General features: G+C 41.0%; 1 protein-coding gene across 1 annotated transcript in view; it reads left to right on the top strand.

The window, feature by feature from the left end:
• DTWD2 (DTW domain containing 2) overlaps nt 1-1,417 on the top strand; it is a 65,528-nt gene that overhangs the window by 30,595 nt on the left and 33,516 nt on the right. The window lies entirely within an intron of this gene.

The following is a 1,417-nucleotide window of genomic DNA, read 5'->3' as shown; positions in this document are numbered from 1 at the left end:
TCTTTCCTGCATATTTGGCCTCCACCATTTTAAAAGCTTTCTGACTTTTGGCAAATGTTCCTTAGAATTTAAGCAGAACAAATATTGACCACGTGTGGCTTGGTGGGTTTTGATGGGTTTTTTTGTTGGTGGGTTTTTTTTGTTTGTTTTGTTTTTTTCCTTAGGAACATCAACTGCCAATAGGGGTTAAGCTGCGGTTATACAATTACTACAGCTGTTCCTGCCCTAATAAAAATATTCTAGATTGTAATACAATGTTAATAACATTAGTGGGCATAGGTTTCTGTTGCTGCATTGTGAATGGTATGACACTACTTTTCCAGGAATTTTTTAGTGGATAATTGAGTGTTGCTTTGGCACAGGAGTCTTGGATTTAAGTTTTGAAGGTAAAATTTAATCTCCTGTGATTCTATTGCTGTTATTAAGCCAGTTTTTCTCCTGTTATTAGATTGAACTCATTTATGTTTATGTCATATAAACACACCAGGTGGTGTTTCTTTATGAACTACAATGGTGTGTCTGAGTTAAATGCTCAGATTACGGTTTTTCTAGGAAAGGCTCTAACCTGGTGAGGCCACATCTGGAGTATTGTGTCCAGTTCTGGGCTCCCCAGTTCATGAAGAACTGCTGGAGAGGATCCAGCAAAGGGCTACAAAGATGATTAGAGGATTGGAGCACCTCTCTTATGAGGAAAGACTGAAGGACTTGGGTCTTTTTGGTCTGGAGAAAAGAAGACTGAGGTGGGATCTTATTAATGCTTATAAATACTTAAAGGGAGGGTGCCAGGGGGATGGGAACAGTCTTTTTTCAATGGTGCCCAGTGTTAGGACAAGAGGTAACAGGCACAAACTTGAACATATGAAGTTCCATCTAAACATGAGGAGGACCTTCTTTCCTTTGAGAGTGGCAGAGCACTGGCACAGGCTGCCCAGAGAGGTTGTGGAGTCTCCCACTCTGGAGACATTCAAAACCTGCGTGGACACTGTCCTGTGGAACCTGCTGTAGGTGACCCTGCTCTGGCAGGGGGGTTGGACTAGATGATCTCCAGAGGTCCCTTCCAACCCTGACCATTCTGTGATTCTGTGGAAGTATGTATTTGTCAGTAAAACTTTTAATATTTTCATTTTGTGTGTCTGTGCATTTAAGGCACCCTGAATTAGCAACTGTGTGCAGAAGTCCCAATACTCTAATTTTGTATCCTGGAGCTGAAGCAACCAATTTGGAAGAAGTGACTGTCATGTCTGCTAATCCATCTGTCATGATCATCATCGATGGAACATGGAGTCAGGCGAAGGATATATTTTACAAAAATTCTCTCTTCCGGCTTCCCAAGCAGGTGAGTTATAATAGGTAAAATAAAAATGCTAAGTGTGTCTAATAGATAATTACTTTATGACCAGCTAGAAGGGGAAGGTTT

This window comes from Charadrius vociferus, unplaced genomic scaffold, assembly GCF_000708025.1.
Source record: "Charadrius vociferus isolate BGI_N301 unplaced genomic scaffold, ASM70802v2 scaffold158, whole genome shotgun sequence".
Lineage (NCBI taxonomy): Eukaryota > Metazoa > Chordata > Aves > Charadriiformes > Charadriidae > Charadrius > Charadrius vociferus.
The sequence above is the reverse complement of the archived record's forward strand: the minus strand, read 5'-3'. Positions and strand labels throughout refer to the sequence as shown.